The 18,440-nt window shown below is 44.0% G+C and overlaps 1 protein-coding gene across 1 annotated transcript in view; it reads right to left on the bottom strand.

Moving 5' to 3' along the window:
- Positions 1 to 13,528: 13,528 nt before the first annotated feature.
- LOC120046671 (CDP-diacylglycerol--glycerol-3-phosphate 3-phosphatidyltransferase, mitochondrial-like) overlaps positions 13,529 to 18,440 on the bottom strand; it is a 46,434-nt gene continuing 41,522 nt past the window's right edge. The window contains exon 10 of the mRNA XM_038992070.1: positions 13,529 to 13,696. The gene's annotated coding sequence lies outside the window, so the exon portion shown is untranslated. The remainder of the gene's footprint in view (positions 13,697 to 18,440) is intronic.

Raw genomic sequence — 18,440 nt, 5'->3', positions numbered from 1 at the left:
TCATAGCAAAGTGTCTGAATACTTATGTAAATAAGGTATTTCTGTTTTTGTTTTGTCATTATGGGACATTGTGTGTTGATTGATGAGGATTTTTTTTATTTGATCAATTTTAGAATAAGGCTGTAACTGTAACGGCAGTCTACTTCGTCCTCCTCCTCAGACGAGGAGAGGCGAGAAGGATCAGAGGACCAATGTGCAGCGTGGTAATTTGACATAATGAATTTAATTGACAAAACAAAAACACTATACAAAATAACAAAAGAACATACCGTCACAGTCCTAGCTGGTGCAGAACACAAACACAGAGACAGGAAACAACCACCCACAATCCCCAACACAAAACAAGCCACCTATATATGATTCTCAATCAGGGACAACGATTGACAGCTGTCTCTGATTGAGAACCATATCAGGCTGAACATAGAAACAGACGAACTAGACACACAACATAGAATTCCCACCCAGCTCACGTCCTGACCAACACTAAACAAGCAAAACACATAAGAACTCTGGTCAGGACGTTACAGTACCCCCCCCCCTGAGGTGTGGACTCCGAACGCACCCCTAAAACTCAAGGGGAGGGTCTGGGTGGGCATCTGTCCGCGGTGGCGGCTCCGGCGGTGGACGAGGACGCCACTCCACCACTGTCTTTGTCCCCCTCCTTAGCGTCCTTTGAGTGGCGACCCTCGCCCACGACCTTGGCCTAAGAATCCTCCCCAAGGCCCCCACATGATTTAGGAGGTAGCTCAGGACAGAGAGGTAGCTCAGGACAGAGAGGTAGCTCAGGACAGAGGGGCAACTCAGGACAGAGGGGCAACTCAGGACAGAGGGGCAACTCAGGACAGAGGGGCAACTCAGGACAGAGTGGCAGCTCCGGACTGAGTGGCAGCTCCGGACTGAGTGGCAGCTCATGACTGGAGGGCAGCTCATGACTGGAGGGCAGCTCATGACTGGAGGGCAGCTCATGACTGGAGGGCAGCTCATGACTGGAGGGCAGCTCATGACTGGAGGGCAGCTCATGACTGTAGGGCAGCTCATGACTGTAGGGCAGCTCTGGCAGCTCCTGACTGGCTGGCGGCTCTGGCAGCTCCTGACTGACGGACGGCTCTAGCGGCTCCTGACTGACGGACGGCTCTAATGGCTCGGGACAGACGGGCAGCTCTAATGGCTCGTGGCAGACGGATGGCTCTAATGGCTCGTGGCAGACGGATGGCTCAGATGGCGCTGGGCAGACGGATGGCTCAGATGGCGCTGGGCAGACGGATGGGGAGGTGGAATAACCCGCACTGGGCTGTGTTGGCGAACCGGGGACGGATGGCTCAGATGGCGCTGGGCAAACGGATGGCTAAGATGGCGCTGGGCAGACGGATGGGGAGGTGGAATAACCCGCACTGGGCTGTGTTGGCGAACCGGGGACACCATGCGTAAGGCTGGTGCCATGTACACCGGCCCGAGGAGACGTACTGGAGGCCAGATATGTAGAGCCGGCTTCATGGCACTTGGCTCAATGCTCACTCTAGCCCGCCCAGTGCGGGGAGGTGGAATAACCCGCACCGGGCTATGCACCCGTACAGGAGACACCGTGCGCTCTTCCGCATAACACGGTGTCTGCCCGTACTCCCGCTCTCCACGGTAAGCATGGGAAGTGGGCGCAGGTTTCCTACCTACCTTCGCCACACTACCCTTTATCCCCCCCCAAGAAATTTTTGGGGTTTCTTCACGGGCTTCCAGCCACGCTTCCGTGCTGCCTCCTCATACCACCGCTCCTGGGCTTTAGCTGCCTCCATCTCTTCCCGAGAGCGGCGATATTCTCCAACCTTAGCCCAGGGTCCTTCTCCGTTCAATATTTGCTCCCATGACCATTCCTCCTGGTACCGCTGCTGCTGTCGCTGCTGCCCGTTCTCACGCTGCTTGATCCGGGTTTGGTGGGTGGTTCTGTAACGGCAGTCTACTTCGTCCTCCTCCTCAGACGAGGAGAGGCGAGAAGGATCAGAGGACCAATGTGCAGCATGGTAATTTGACATAATGAATTTAATGGACAAAACAAAAACACTATACAAAATAACAAAAGAACATACCGTCACAGTCCTAGCTGGTGCAGAACACAAACACAGAGACAGGAAACAACCACCCACAATCCCCAACACAAAACAAGCCACCTATATATGATTCTCAATCAGGGACAACGATTGACAGCTGTCTCTGATTGAGAACCATATCAGGCTGAACATAGAAACAGACGAACTAGACACACAACATAGAATTCCCACCCAGCTCACGTCCTGACCAACACTAAACAAGCAAAACACATAAGAACTCTGGTCAGGACGTTACAGTAACGTAACAAAATGTGGAAAAAGTCAAGGGGTCTGAATACTTTCCAAATGTACTGTATATCTTGAATATATTTACATTTTGTTAAATGTATTGTGGAATATATTAGAGTAACAATATGCTAAAATATATTCTACATAATATATAAATAATATATATTTGAGATATTTTTTGGTAATGTATACAGTGTTGAGACCATATTATACATGTATTATTCACAATATATTTGAAAATGTATTGATATAGCAATATTTTTATATCATTGGAACTGTCACCATTCATATAACATTTTGAAACTGAACAAAAATATAAACGCAACATGTAAAGTGTTGGTCCCATGTTTCCTGAGCTGAAAAAGAAAATCCCAGAAATGTTCCATATGCACAAAAAGCTTATTTCTCTCAAATTGTGTGCACAAATTTGTTTACATCCCTGTTAGTGAGCATTTCTCCTTTACCAAGATAATCCATCAACCTGACAGGTGTGTCATATCAAGAAGCTGATTAAACAGCATGATCATTACACAGGTGCACCTTGTGCTTGGGACAATAAAAGGCCACTTTAACATGTGCAGTTTGTCACACAACACAATGCAAAAGATGTCTCAAGTTTTGAGGGAGTGTGCAATTGGCATGCTGGCTACAGGAATGTCCAACTGAGCTGTTGCCAGATAATTTAATGTTAATTTCTCTATCATAAGCTGACTCCAACGTCGTTTTAGAGTACTTAGCAGTACGTCCAACCGGCCTTTCAACCGCAGACCTCGTGTAACCATGCCAGCACAGGACCTCCACATCTGGCTTCTTCACCCACAGGATCATCTGAGGTGGTGCTGAAGGGTATTTTTGTCTGTAATAAAGCCCTTTTGTGGGGAAAAACTAATTCTGATTGGCTGGGCCTGGCTCCCCAGTGGGTGGGCCTATGCCCTCCAAGGCCCACCTATGGCTGCACCCCTGCCCAGTCATGTGAAATCCATAGATTAGGGCCTAATTTATTTTTCCAATTTACTGATTTCCTTCTATGAATTGTAGCTCAGTAAAATCATTGAAATTGTATGTTCCATTTATATTTTTGTTCATTATACTAGATAATATTACTGAGACAATGCATATATAATACAACCTACACAATACAACTATATTATTGTAGTGAATTCAGGGGGTAGCCCCGACTGGGAGTCGAACGCAGGTGCAGTGACTGTCAAGCCAACAGCTTAACGCCAAGAGGCCTGAACCTCTTGACAAGGTTGCTAGGTGTTGGGTTAAGGTCGCTACTTTAGCCCCTTGCTCCTCCGATGACCACCATCCCAGTTCTGACACCAGTGTAGCAAATTCAGGGGGTAGCCCTGACTGGGAGTCGATCCCTGGTCCAGTGACTGTCAAGCCAACAGCTTAACGCCAAGAGGCCTGAACCTCTTGACAAGGTTGCTAGGTGTTGGGTTAAGGTCGCTACTTTAGCCCCTTGCTCCTCCGATGACCACCATCCCAGTTCTGACACCAGTGTAGCAAATTCAGGGGGTAGCCCTGACTGGGAGTCGATCCCTGGTCCAGTGACTGTCAAGCCAACAGCTTAACGCCAAGAGGCCTGAACCTCTTGACAAGGTTGCTAGGTGTTTGGTTAAGGTCGCTACATTAACCCCTTCCTCCTCCGATGACCACCGTCCCAGTTCTGACACCAGTGTAGCAAATTCAGGAAGTTTCCCCGACCGGGACTCAAACCCTGGTCTAGCAATTGTCAAAGTAACACTAACCGTTACGCCAAGAGGTCTGAACCTCCTGACGAGGTCGCTAGGTGTTGGGTTAAGGTCGCTACAATTTTCAGATAATGCTTCATTATTGATTGCTGTCACTGAGAATTCACAAAAAAACACTTTAAAAAAGGCAGCAGATACACATTAATATGTTTATTTTTAATAGGCAGCAGATATACGTTAATATGTTAAAATTAATATGTCCGGACCTTGACAAACTATGCAGTGAATGAGTGATGACCATGAAAACGACTGATGGCTATAGCTATGCTCAACAAGTAAAGCATTCTTCTGGCTTTATCTAGCTCTATTTGTGATATTTTAATTGGCATTGCTGGCTTGCTACTTGGTAAAAAAAAGTATAATAGAGGCACGTGAGGTCAGTTGTGCACATGTAAAACCGTATATTCACGTATTAAATGTAGAGTGAACATGTTAACACCACCTTTTCACATGTGAAGAGAATAAGATGTTTTCACCTCACATGTGAATTGCAGGAATTGCAAGTTCACATGTGGGGGTGAAATAATGTTATTCTCCTCACATTGGAAAAGGTGGCGTTAACACGTTGCAGTGGGATGCTTAATTAGCCATATACAGTATACTGTAAGCCAACCATCTGTACAAATTTCCTATCTTTTCATTCAAAATCTTTTTCTTGAGCCGCCAGTTCTGGTTATGGAGTGCAAATAAATGGAGCCATAGAGACCGTACACGGACCAGTGGGGTAAATCTTGGTGGGGCAAACTTTAATGTCTTTTTTGTAGATGCATGCCAGCAAAGCCACTACACAACACTAAACCTTACATTAATTGCACTATAACGGCAACAAACGGTGCCCACAAACTGTTAGGGCCTACATAAAGCTGACCCAACAGCAGTCCCAACACCTTACCACTGCTACACCTGGCTATCAGCGGAGGCTTGTCTGGCAGCGAAACAGTTCATTCAGCCTCATTTACTGTCTTTAAAAAAAATGCTGATATGGCTGATTTGCTTAAGCAAATGTGGTTTCTACTGACAATTGAGATGTACAAACTATGGCATAAGGGGATGACTAGCGAGTAAGAGGCAATCCATAATTTTGATTAAGACAATGAGCGAGCTAGGACGGACATAGTCAGTGTAACTATTTGTTCAGCACCTTTGAAATGTACAGCGACAGAATTCAGAACATAGGCCGTTCTTATGGTGTTCTCCCTGTACACCAAGTCAGAACCGTAGGATAAATAAAAGGGGGCATATAAGCAGACAATGAAAGCTCTTACAATATTCGCTACATGTGCACCACCCAGTCAGAACAGTAAGGGAAGTTATGAGGGGAAAAGGGACCAAATTATTAGGGTGAGGCACATGGGCTACTAACAGCTTACTACACAACATACACTTAGTATTACTTTCTTAGCTACAGTATACATATCTCCCTGGCATATTACATCATTTATGCAGCAGCATACAAGACATTTTGGGACTCACCTTGTGCTGTGCTCACTTGAACAGGAAGGTGGTGCGGCGGTCCTTCATGGGTAAATTTTGTCACCAAACTTTGTCATCAAAGTCTGACATTCTCTGTGTTTATGGTGCTTTCAAGACAACTGGGAACATTTTTTATTTTTTTTAACTGGTTGAATCATAAGGTCAGTGATCTTCAGGTCGAAGCTTTAGAAAAAGTCAGAGTTCCCGACTTGCAATTCCTAGTTGGATGACCATTCAAAAAGTTGTTTTTTTCCCTGAGTTCCCAGTTGTCTTGAACTCACTGAAGTCTGAGATATACCCGGTTCCGAGTTTCCAGTTGTTTTGAACGCGGTAAAAGTCATGCTAGATTGACAGCCTGGCCAATGTTGAATGTTTATCCTTTTTTGCTTGGAAAAGAGACCCTTAAACCCAGACTTGGACTACACACCCACTCCACTGAATAGCAGGCTAATGATTACTATACTTGCAGTTAGCCACTGAATCCTTCCAAACCACTCATTGTTGAATTTGCGATTTCCTACTTGTTGTGTAATGTTTATGTCCAATGGCCGATGAGCACCGATACGTTTTATCTGTAATTTCTGTTATTTATCTTCATATGATGAGGATTGAAAAGGATTTGCCAGTAGATTGTCAACTTGATTTATGATATTGACATGATCAGTCCAATCAAAGCTACGGTAGATATAACGTGATTTGATGTCATTTTATCTGTGGCCAATTACCTTAAGCCTTCTTGGATGGGCACTTCTAATGTAACTCTATGGCAGTGTAACCGATGTGAAATGGCTAGCTAGGTAGCGGTGGTGCGCGCTAGCAGCCTTTCAGTCGGTGACGTCACTTGCTCTGAGACTTGAAGTAGTGGTTCCCCTTGCTCTGCAAGTAACGATGCTTCGTGGGCGACCGTTGTTGATGTGTGCAGAGGGTCCCTGGTTCGCGCCCGGGTCGGGGCGAGGGGACGGACGTAAAGTTATACTGTTACAGCAGCACCCAAGCGGCTTGAATTTTCGAGCTCTCCCTGTAGATTTTTTCGGTGATGTAGTGTCCCCATGAGTGACAGAACACTGAGCCAATCACGGTGCAACTAGAGAACATTACCAACCCCTACACTCCTTATTTTCCGCTGGCTGCCCCACCACCACAGAAAGCACTGAGCTAGGCTGAAACACCTACATTTTGGAGCTGCCTTACTCAAGAAAGCAAAAAAGAGACCATGTTTGTATGAGGCTTTATTAACTCAATTATATATATTTTTTTACATTGTTTGCAAACTGATATGTGACACGTATTAATGCCAAAATAACATGCAAAACTTCTTAGGGATAGGGGGCAGTATTTTCACGTCCGGATGAAAAGCGTGCCCAAAATAAACTGCCTGTTACTCAGGCCCAGAAGCTAGGATATGCATATAATTGGTAGATTTGGATAGAAAACACTCTAAAGTTTCTAAAACTGTTAAAATAATGTCTGTGAGTATTGAGGTTGAGGTCATAGTATTTCCCATTGGTTTTCTATTGAAAGCGCTTTTTAATAGGAACCTGGTTGCAGTTCCTATGGCTTCCACTAGATGTCAACAGTCTTAAGAAATTGGTTGATGTTTTTCTTTTGAGAATAGAAGAAGTACGGCTGTTCTTTGTAAGTGTCACTCCAGATGGATTCTACTGTTTGGTGCGCGTGAACTGGAACGCGCTTCAAGTTGTTTTTATCCGGTATTGGAAACAGTTTATCCTGTCTCAAATTTGATTGATTATTTACATTGTCAAACGTGCCAAATAAATGGACATTTTGGGGATATAAAGAAGGACATTATCGAACAAAAGGACAATTTGTGATGTTTCTGGGACATTTTGGAGTGTCAACAGAAGAAGATCTTCAAAGGTAAGGCGTTTATTATATCATTATTTCTGACTTTTGTGTCGCCACCTGCCTGGTTGAAAATTATTGTCATGTGTTTGTATGCGGGGCGCTGTCCCCACTTGCCACTAGATGGGAAAGTCTTCTATGGGCTTTGCTATCACAGAAGCGATCAACGGCAAAGATCAGAGCTCAATACATTTCCATGGACAGCAGCTGTCATGACATTTCTCCAAACAGCCTTTCTACATTTGCACGAGAACTAAATTAGGAAACAAGCCAAGATTGGATCATGGAAACACATGCCTGGTAGAGATATGATTCTGAAAGTAACGCACAAGTTGTTTGACCAAGTCGTTTGAGGAGAGCAGCTTGTCTACTCCCATGTTCTTCATCCTCTCCCCTGGAGTCGACCCCCCTCAAAGACGTGGAAGGCCAGTATATATATATATATATATATATATATATATATATATATATACACTGCTCAAAAAAATAAAGGGAACACTTAAACAACACAATGTAACTCCAAGTCAATCACACTTCTGTGAAATCAAACTGTACACTTAGGAAGCAACACTGATTGACAATAAATTTCACATGCTGTTGTGCAAATGGAATAGACAAAAGGTGGAAATTATAGGCAATTAGCAAGACACCCCCAAAAAAGGAGTGATTCTGCAGGTGGTGACCACAGACCACTTCTCAGTTCCTATGCTTCCTGGCTGATGTTTTGGTCACTTTTGAATGCTGGCGGTGCTCTCACTCTAGTGGTAGCATGAGACGGAGTCTACAACCCACACAAGTGGCTCAGGTAGTGCAGTTCATCCAGGATGGCACATCAATGCGAGCTGTGGCAAAAAGGTTTGCTGTGTCTGTCAGCGTAGTGTCCAGAGCATGGAGGCGCTACCAGGAGACAGGCCAGTACATCAGGAGACGTGGAGGAGGCCGTAGGAGGGCAACAACCCAGCAGCAGGACCGCTACCTCCGCCTTTGTGCAAGGAGGTGCACTGCCAGCGCCCTGCAAAATGACCTCCAGCAGGCCACAAATGTGCATGTGTCTGCTCAAACGGTCAGAAACAGACTCCATGAGGGTGGTACGAGGGCCCGACGTCCACAGGTGGGGGTTGTGCTTACAGCCCAACACCGTGCAGGACGTTTGGCATTTGCCAGAGAACACCAAGATTGGCAAATTCGCCACTGGCGCCCTGTGCTCTTCACAGATGAAAGCAGGTTCACACTGAGCACATGAGCACATGTGACAGACGTGACAGAGTCTGGAGACGCCGTGGAGAACGTTCTGCTGCCTGCAACATCCTCCAGCATGACCGGTTTGGCGATGGGTCAGTCATGGTGTGGGGTGGCATTTCTTTGTGGGGCCGCACAGCCCTCCATGTGCTCGCCAGAGGTAGCCTGACTGCCATTAGGTACCGAGATGAGATCCTCAGACCCCTTGTGAGACCATATGCTGACACATGCACATTTGTGGCCTGCTGGAGGTCATTTTGCAGGGCGCTGGCAGTGCACCTCCTTGCACAAAGGCGGAGGTAGCGGTCCTGCTGCTGGGTTGTTGCCCTCCTACGGCCTCCTCCACGTCTCCTGATGTACTGGCCTGTCTCCTGGTAGCGCCTCCATGCTCTGGACACTACGCTGACAGACACAGCAAACCTTTTTGCCACAGCTCGCATTGATGTGCCATCCTGGATGAACTGCACTACCTGAGCCACTTGTGTGGGTTGTAGACTCCGTCTCATGCTACCACTAGAGTGAGAGCACCGCCAGCATTCAAAAGTGACCAAAACATCAGCCAGGAAGCATAGGAACTGAGAAGTGGTCTGTGGTCACCACCTGCAGAATCACTCCTTTTTTGGGGGTGTCTTGCTAATTGCCTATAATTTCCACCTTTTGTCTATTCCATTTGCACAACAGCATGTGAAATTTATTGTCAATCAGTGTTGCTTCCTAAGTGTACAGTTTGATTTCACAGAAGTGTGATTGACTTGGAGTTACATTGTGTTGTTTAAGTGTTCCCTTTATTTTTTTGAGCAGTGTATATATATATATATATACACACACACACACACACACACACACACACACACACACACACACACACACACACACACACACACACACACACACTATAGCACTTTGAACCCTGTCTGTCGTGGCTGAGGCTGCTCTAGACATGGCAGCTACACTCTTAGAAAAAAGGGTTCTTTGCAGCAGGATATGATTCTACCAATAACCGTTTTTGATCAGAAGAACCGTTTTTGGAAGACAACGGTTCTTTGTAATACAAAGGGTTCTACCAAGAACCTTTGACATCATAAGAAATGTTTTTGGAAGAAAGGGTACATTGATGATTCTTTGGGAGGCAAGAAGGGTATATAATATTTCCCAGCATGCTTTAGTGCAGGGAGATTTTCAGAATTGCTTGTTTTACTGTAATATCTGTGTTTTTGCATTTACATGTATCGGTTAATACATTTGATGCTAGACAAAGATAAATAACATACAGTTTTCTAAACTAATCCATTCTGTTGGATTTATTGCACCCGTTACTGAGATGGATGTTCAAGTTTAAATGATTGAGGTAGTCTCGTTATCAATGTTTCCTACCCTGCCAATCATTCTGAATGTAGGTGATTAACAATTCCACTTGTTGGATATTCTAACTCCGGCTGGAATCCAATAGGAATTACACATCATTTTGCAAGCCAGCATAATGTGAATTGCAGGCCTGATGTGGTCTGTAAACCAGGATATTCCTAGAGTATAAATAGGCCCTCAAAAAAAGGCTTTGTGATATATGTAATGCATTGTCATGCATAGTACAATTTTAAAGGCTAATAAGGCTGGTGAAACCATTCATAGAGGGTTCTAGGAAGAACCCTCCAAAGATAAGGGTTCTTGGTAAAAACCCTTCAGAGACAATTCTAGGAAAAACCTTCAGATTATGAAATGTTTCTTGGTAGAACCCTTCATATAAGGTTCTAGATGGAACCCTCTGCAAAGGGTTCTACCCAGCACCAAAAAGGGTTCCCCTATGGGGACAAACCGAAGAACCCTGTATGGTTCTACTTGGCACCTTTTTTTCTAAAAGTGTAGAGAAGGACACTGGGTTATACTGTAGGTCCACTGTCTGTATGGGAACCATTTACTTTCTACTGACAGGCTGGAGTTTGAACAGCCAGCAAGTTACTTTCTGCGTATCAAATGACACCCTATTCCACTTTACAGGGAATAGGGGTGCCATTTGGGATGCAACCATTGTCATGGAATATTTTGTGCCAACATGAAGGATATTTTTGCATAAAGCTTTATATGGCTCTTGTTGTTATTAAACTACAATTGCAACCTCATATAGAGTAATTATATACTAACTATACAGTATAGACTATTTGCCAGGTATTAAATAATAAACCCTCTATTTTGTAGAACATCCACCTGGTGGCCAAGTGGCTGGGCAGCCTGGATAAACTAGTGGAGCGCTACAGCATGGGTAGCCATGACAACTATCTTGTGCATATGTCAGCTAAGCCTTCACCCACGCCAGGGTTGAATGGCGCCAGAGGGGATGGCTGCCGTTTTACAGGCTCCTAACCAACTATGCTATTTAGTTAGTTTTTTTGCGATGTTTGTAACTTATTGTTTTACTTATTTTGAACATAATGTTGCTGCTACCGTCTCTTATGACCAAAAATAACTTCTGGACATCAGAACAGAGATTACTCACCTCAAACTGGACAAAGACTTTTTCTTTAACAAGTCCTATGCGAAGGAAATACTGCTTTGTTGGGAACGGGCCCAAATCCCCGTCATTTGCGTGAAGAAAAGACGGAGAAAAAGGGGGCGGAGGTCGGGCTGCCTTCTGAGAATTCGTTGGCGAGTGAGTAAACCTCCACTACCATCTGTTCTATTGGCCAACGTGCAATCATTGGAAAACAAAATGGATGATTTACGATCAAGACTATCCTACCAATGGGACATTGAATACTGTAATATCTTATGTTTCACTGAGTCATGGCTGAACAACGACACGGATAATATAGAGCTGGCGGGATTTTCCATGCATTGGCAGGACAGAGAAGCTACGTCTGGTAAGACGAGGGGCGGGGGTGTGTGTCTATTTGTCAAGAACAGCTGGTGCGCAATGTCTAATATTAAAGAAGCCTTGAGGTATTGCTCGCCTGAGGTAGAGTACCTTATGATAAGTTGTAGACCACACTATCTACCAAGAGAGTTCTCATCTATATTATTAGTAGTCCTCTATTTACCACCACAAACTGATGCTAAGACCACACTCAACCAGCTGTATAAGGGCAGAAGCAAACAAGAAAATGCTCATCCAGAAGTGGCGCTCCTAGTGGCCGGGGACTTTAATGCAGGCAAACTTAAATACGTTTTACCTAATTTCTACCAGCATGTCACATGTGCAACCAAAGTAAAAAAAAAACTCTAGACCACCTTTACTCCACACACAGAGACACATACAAAGCTCTCCCTTACCCTCCATTTGGCAAATCTGACCATAATTCTATCCTCCTGATTCCTACTTACAAGCAAAAATTAAAGCAGGAAGTACCAGTGACTCACTCAATACGGAAGTGGTCAGATGTATTATGCAGGACTGTTTTGCTAGCACAGACTGGAATATGTTCTGGGATTCATCCAATGGCATTGAGGAGTTTAACACCTCAGTCATCGGCTTCATCAATAAGTGCATAGACGACGTCGTCCCAACAGTGACCGTACGTACATATCCCAACCAGAAGCCATGGATTACAGGAAAACATCTGCATCGAGCGAAAGGCTAGAGCTGACGCTTTCAAGGAGCGGGACACCAATCCGGAGACTTAAGAAATTAGCCATTACCTCTATTATGTTGAAACCATCTGGCAGTTTCTCCAAGATCTCAGTGCTAAGTGCTATAGTGTGTGTGTGTGTGTGTGTGTGTGTGTGTGTGTGTGTGGTCATTAAAGGCTCTGAGGTGGAGTGACAGTATGACAGTGTCTGTCTCTCATACCTTCTCTCTGGACACCCCTCCTCCCCCAGCACTGTCTGACTCTTTGGGCTGCACAGTGCAGAACAGCTTCTCTGAGATGATGGTGAGGAAGCCTATCTCAGCATTTGGGTGGAGGTACGGTAGGGGATCTCTGGAGACAGCAACTCATCTATATACATATAGTTGCCCTGGACACACATATTGGGGGTTCCTGAGAGATAACAATATTTGTAGTTTGTGTGTGTGTGTGTGTGTCTTCCCCTCAGGTGAAGGGCATCTTGAATGAGATCTTGGAGAAACTGCCAGATGGTTTCAACATGATAGAGGTCATGGGTAAGGTGGAGGAGAGAACTCCCTACATCATTGTGGCCTTCCAGGAGTGTGAGAAGAACCTCCTCACCAAGGAGATCACGCGCTCTCTGAAAGAGCTCAGCCTCGGACTCAAGGTATGAGACAGAGTGTGTATGTGTGTGACAATGCATCACAAATTCGATCTTTTGGTATTTTTTTTATTAGTCCACTGTTGATACAGTCCCAAAATGTTTTGCATGTCAGCAGTCAAGTTTTCAAGATATTGGACTTTCAAGAAGCAAAGTTTCACCGGCCAAATCATCATGATGATGCAAATACTCCATACACACCTGTTTGTCTAGTCATCTTCACACACGTTAGTGTATTCCCCCTCAGACACACACCTGGCTATTTACAGTCACAGACTCATGTACCAGATTCCACTCTGTCAATACAGAACTAATGAGAGTTTATTGAATGTACAAAACATCCTGTGCTACAGTTCCTCCTGTTGGTCTATATGTACAGAATGTTTATAGTTCAATGAAAACACACAGCAGTAAAAACAGTACTATATTTCAAGAATTGGTAAACTAAGGGGTCCGTTTGTACAGCACTGTAGATACACACAAACACAGAATGTGGCGATGAAGAGAGTCAGTCACAGGGGTTGGAGTGATGACAAATGTTTCTATGTTTAGAGTTCAATCCTTTATATGGTGTGTGTGTGTGTGTGGGGTAGTGTGTGTGCAGGGGCGCGCTGGGACACCCAGATGGGGATGATAGCGGACGCTCGTCTGAAGGAGCTGACCCCCAACATGCCGATCTTCATTAAGGCGGTACCGGTGGACCATCAGGAGACCAAGAACGTGTACGAGGAGTGTCCCATCAACAAGACCTGTATGAGGGGCCCCACCACCTGGACCTTCAACCTCAAGACCAAGGAGAAGCCTGCCAAGTGGGTATTGGCCGCAGTCTGCTTCCTGCTCAGTGTGCAACAGAGAGGAGAGAGAGAAACACAAAAACAGTACTTTCATCTGAAATAAATAACAAAAACAATGTTTCTAAAAAAAACTATATAAATATTTATGTCATACATGTCTATTGGAGGGATGTGATTCTGATTACAGTTATCAGTGAGGTAAGAGGATGTGTGGGGGAGAAAGACGTGTGTTGAGCTTGGAAAGCATTAAAAAACTCCACTGTATCACAGTACATCTTTCTCACTGTTCCTATAAGCTCCACTAGAGGGCAACCTGTACCAGCATGGCTAGTACACACATCAGAGGCACTGTACAGTACACACCTGCCTGCGCGCACAAATGCGCTCACACACACACAATACCGCAGTGATAACCCTTTGAATGGGAAAGTGAGGTTTGTTTATTGGCGAGCTTCCAGCCTACTGTTAGCACAGTAACAATAGAACTCCTGTAGATAAGAAAATCTATCTTTAACGCCTCAGCTATTGTTAGAGCTAGTGTTGATTTTTCCTCTGCCAGATCACCAGATAGCAGTTAAGTACTTCAACTACAACCACAGCCTTATATAAACCAAGTTTCTCTTTTATTTATATATATATTTTTATCTGGGATCCTGAAAGGACTGATCTCCATAATATATAAATAACTTTTGGATAGCTCATATTCTGAGCTAGCAATTAAAAAAGTATGGTCCACAGATCTAAGTGGATCTGAACAACCCTTTAACTGGAACAGAATATGGAAAAATATGACCTTGGCATCAACTTATACATTTTACATTTGTTCACAGACTGTACTTAACACCAAGGAAAAGTTTTATGATTAAATTGGCCACAACTCCCAACTGTTCATTGTGTCCCTTAAATAAGGCAGGCACATTCCTTAATATGATGTGGGACTGCCCTGCAGTTAAATTCTTCTAGGACAAAGTTACACAATTCCTTTTGAAGTGCATGAATGTAAATATTCAATGCGTTGCATCTGCTATGTTACTTAACGATGATAACTCATTGAATCTCTCAATTAATCAGAGACAATTACTACTGGCAGGCAGCACTGCTGAAAAAAAATGTTGGCTCTTAGATGGCAATCACCTCACTCTCTCCCTATCCGCCAGTGGACAGTTACTATTAGAAGTTATAACATTATCATTATCGACAGCGAGAATGAATAGTGCTTGTCAAGGGACAATTGAGGCCTGGACAAATATACTTGACTCTGTAAAGAAAAATCTCAGGTAAAGCCCAACACATACAAATAAACAATCTTTAAAGCTCAACACATATACTGAGTGTAAAAAAACCATTAGGAACACCTTCCTAATATTGAGTTGCTACCCCTTTTTCCCTCAGAACAGCCACAATTCATCAGGGCATGGTCTCTACAAAGTGTCGAAAGCGTTCAACAGGGATGCTGGCCAGTGTTGCCTCCAATGCTTCCCACAATTGTGTCAAGTTAGATGGATATCCTTTTGGTGGTGGACCATTCTTCATACACACGGGAAACTGTTGAGGATGAAAAACTCAGCAGCGTTGCAGTTCTTGACACACTCAAACCGGTGTGCCTGGCACTTACTACCATACCCCGTTCAAAGGCACTTAAATATTTTGTCTTGCCCATTCACCCTCTGAATGGCACACAGACACAATCCATGTCTCAATTGTCTCAAGGAATAAAAATCCTTCTTTAACCTGTCTTCTCCCCTTTATCTACACTGACTGAAGTTATTATAGCTTCACCTGGATTCACCTGATTCACCTATGTCAAATCAAATCAAATGTGCCGAATACAGCAGGTGTAGGCCTTACCATGAAATCCTTACTTACAAGCCCTTCACCAACAATGCAGTTCAATAAATGGAGTTAAGAAAATACTCAAGTGAAAAAAAACAGTACAGGGTCAATGTGCGGTTAGTCGAGGTAATTTGTAAAGTGACTATGCATAGATAATAAACAGCGAGTAGCAGCAGTGTAAAAAGAAAGTAAATAGTCCAGGTGGCCATTTGATTAATTGTTCAGCAGTCTTATGGCTTGGGGGTGAAGCTGTTAAGTAGCCTTTTGGTCCTAGACTTGGCGCTGCGGTACCGCTTGCCATGTGGTAGCCGAGAAAACAGTCTATGACTTGGGTGACTGGTGTCTGACAATTTTTGGGGCCTTCCTCTGACACAGCCTAGTATATTGGTCCTGGATGTCAGGAAGCTTGACCCTAGTCATGTACTGGGCCGTATGCACTACCCTCTGTAGCGCCTTATGATCAGATGCTAAGCGGTTGCCACACCAGGCGGTGATACAACCGGTCAGGATGCTCTCGATGGTGCAGCTGTATTACTTTTTGAGGATCTGGGGACCCATACCAAATCTTTTCATGGAAGGAGCAGGTGTCCTTAATGTTTTGTACACTCAGTGTATATACAGTGCTGTGAAAAAGTATTTCCCCCATTCCTGATTTCTTATTCTTTTGCACATTTGTCACACTTAAATGTTTCAGATCAAACAAATGTAAATATTACACAAAGATAACCCAAGTAAACACAAAATGCAGTTAAGTGATGATTTTATTTATTAAGGGAAAAAAAGCTATCCGAACATTCATGGCGCTATGTGAAAAAGTAATTTCCCCCTAACCTAATAACTGGTTTTGCCACCCTCAGCAGCAACAACTATAATCAAGCGTTTGCGATAACTGGCAATGAGTCTTTCACATCGCTGTTGAGGAATTTTGACCCACTATTCTTTGCAGAATTGTTTTAATTCAGCCACATTGGAGGGTTTGAGCATGAACCGCCTTTTTAAGGTCACGCCACAGCATCTCAATCGGATTAAAGTCCGGACTTTGACTAGGCCACTCCAAAACCTTCATTTTGGGTTTTTTAAGCCATTCAGAGGTGGACTTGCTGGTGTGTATTGTATCATTGTCCTGCTGCAGAACCAAAGTGCGCTTCAGCTTGAGGTCACAAACTGATGGCCGGACATTCTCCTTCAGGATTTTTTGGTAGAGAGCAGAATTCATGGTTCCATCAATCACAGCAAGTCGTCCAGGTCCTGAAGCAGCAAAGCAGCCCCAGACCATCACACTACCACCACCATATATTACTTTTGGTATGATGTTCTTTTTCTGAAATGCTGTGTTACTTTTACGCCAGTCGCACACCTTCCAAACAGTTCAACTTTTGTCTCGTCAGTCCACAGAATATTTTCCCAAAAGTCCTGGGGATCATCAAGATGTTTTTTGCCAACAGTGAGACGAGTCTTTATGTTATTTTTGGTCAGCAGTGGCTTTTGCCTTGGAATTCTGCCATGGATGCCATTTTTGCCCAGTCTCTTTCTTATGGTTGAGTCATGAACACTGACCTTAACTGAGGCAAGTGAGGCCTGCAGTTCTTTAGATGTTGGTGTGGGTTCTGTTGTGACCTCTTGGATGAGTCGTCGCTGCGCTCTTGGGGTAATTTTGGTAGGCCGGCCACTCCTGGGAAGGTTCACCACTGTTCCAAATTTTCTTCATTTGTGGATAATGGCTCTCACCGTGGTTCGCTGGAGTCCCAAAGCTTTAAAAATGGATTTGTAACCCTTTCCAGACTGATATATGTCAATTACTTTGTTTCTCGTCTGTTCCTGAATTTCTTTGGATCACGGCATGATGTCTTGCTTTTTGAGATCTTTTGGCCTACTTCACTTTGTTAGACAAGTTCTATTTAAGTGATTTCTTGATTCAACAGGTCTGGCAGTAATCAGGCCTGGGTGTGGATAGTGAAATTGAACTCAGCTTTCCAAAAAATTTGATTAACCACAGTAAATTCATGATTTAACAAGGGAGGGGGCAATTACTTTATCACATAGGGCCATGAAGGTTCGGATAGCTTTTTCCCCTCTTGTCAATACGGGGGCGCTGTTTTCACTTTGGAAAAAATTGTGCCCAAATGAAACGGCCTCGTACTCTGTTCTAGATCATACAATATGCATATTATTATTACTATTGGATAGAAAACACTCTCAAGTTTCTAAAACTGTTTGAATTATATCTGTGAGTAAAACAGAACTCATTTTGCAGCAAACTTCCATACAGGAAGTGAAAAATCTGAAAACGAGGCTCTGTTTCAGGGCCTGCCTATTCAACTGGCTTTTATTTATCGATATGCATACACTTCATACGCCTTCCACTAGATGTCAACAGGCAGTGGAAGGTGGAATGGGGTGTCTAGCTTGATCTGAGGCCGAACAAGAGCTTTTGGAGTGACAGGTCCGGTATTTTCTTTGTCTTCGACGGCGCGCGAGGGACCTCGACATTGTCTTCTGAAAAGCGTTCGGTATACACGGCGAATATCTCCGGCTCTGATTTTATTTGATACATATGATAATAACATCATAAAGTAGGTTTTTTCAACCGAGTTTTATCAGTTTATTCAACGTTTATTGGGGCTTTTGGAGTTTTCCGTTCCTTGCGCCAAGAGAGGATGGGAATGTTAGCAACCTTGGCTAGCATTGTGGCGCGAATTCGACAGAAGAAATGGACATTCTAAAACCAAACAACGATTTATTCTGGACCAAGGACTCCTTGTACAACATTCTGATGGAAGCTCAGCAAAAGTAAGAAAACATTTATGATGTTATTTCGTATTTCTATGTAAAATGTTGACTCCTATTCTCCGCCATGTTGGTGAGCACTGTCTCACAATAATGCAAGCTGTATGTTATGGTAAAGTTATTTTTAAAAATCTAACACAGCGGTTGCATTAAGAACCAGTGTA

Source organism: Salvelinus namaycush, chromosome 4, assembly GCF_016432855.1.
Source record: "Salvelinus namaycush isolate Seneca chromosome 4, SaNama_1.0, whole genome shotgun sequence".
NCBI classification, from domain to species: domain Eukaryota; kingdom Metazoa; phylum Chordata; class Actinopteri; order Salmoniformes; family Salmonidae; genus Salvelinus; species Salvelinus namaycush.
This window is presented reverse-complemented; position numbering and strand designations above follow the sequence as displayed.